Below are 916 nucleotides of genomic sequence, written 5' to 3'. Positions count from 1 at the left end.
AGCTAGAACTTGGCTTATTAAAATCAAGATTTTCCAAAATCTCAGAACAAATSATAGGATCTTTAATTTTTTGTAAAAGTTTTAAAACTTTTTCATCAGTTAAAACATTTATATTTAGATCCTGAAATTGAGAAAGGAGTTTATAAAACTCATCATTGCTGTCTGTAGGGGTGTTAGTCTGAATAACATTGAGACAGTTTTTAGCACAAGGCTGACCAATAGCACAAGTATCACAAGGAGAAGATTTTAAATCTTCAGGATCCGAAGATAAATAAGAATCTCCAGACGAATCAGCTGACTCATCAATGGAGCTAGAAGCAGAAACAGTTTCAGTCTCTTCATCAGAATCTTTAAAATTGAGAAAGATATTTAAAAGAGAATCTTTCGTATTTTGATCAATGTTCAAATTATTAATCTTTTTCTTTGTCCAACAATTTGCTGAAGAATGGCCAATCTTGCCACAATTTTGACAAACAATTTTGTTTTTCTTAAAGCCGTGAGAGTTTTTAAAAGGCTTCCTATGTTTGTAAACATCGGGTTTTTTAGAGTCATCAACTCTAGAGGATTTCTGTAAATCTTTGTCAAAAGTTTTTCTTTTAAACCTTTTTCTAGAATGACRATAACCAGAATCCTTATCGCGAGATTTATGAAATTTTCTTTTAGGTTTCTTATAAGGAACCTCCATACCAAATTGGTCACAAAAATCACCAAGTTGTTTTCTTTGAAGCAAATTTTGCTTTCGAATTTGATGCTTTAGCTTCAAATCATTGCAAAGGGAAAGACCTTCTGCAATACAAGTACTGATTAGTTTACCATAAGTATAATCATCATAATTCACAACAGCAGAGTCCTTTTTGAGAATTTTACGGACTCTTTCAGCAAAAAGATGAGGAAGGCCATCAATAAATTTAGCTTT

The sequence above is a fragment of the Cynara cardunculus genome, assembly GCF_001531365.2.
Source record: "Cynara cardunculus var. scolymus isolate 2C chromosome LG 13, CcrdV1, whole genome shotgun sequence".
NCBI lineage: Eukaryota > Viridiplantae > Streptophyta > Magnoliopsida > Asterales > Asteraceae > Cynara > Cynara cardunculus.
Note: the sequence above shows the minus strand (reverse complement) of the source record.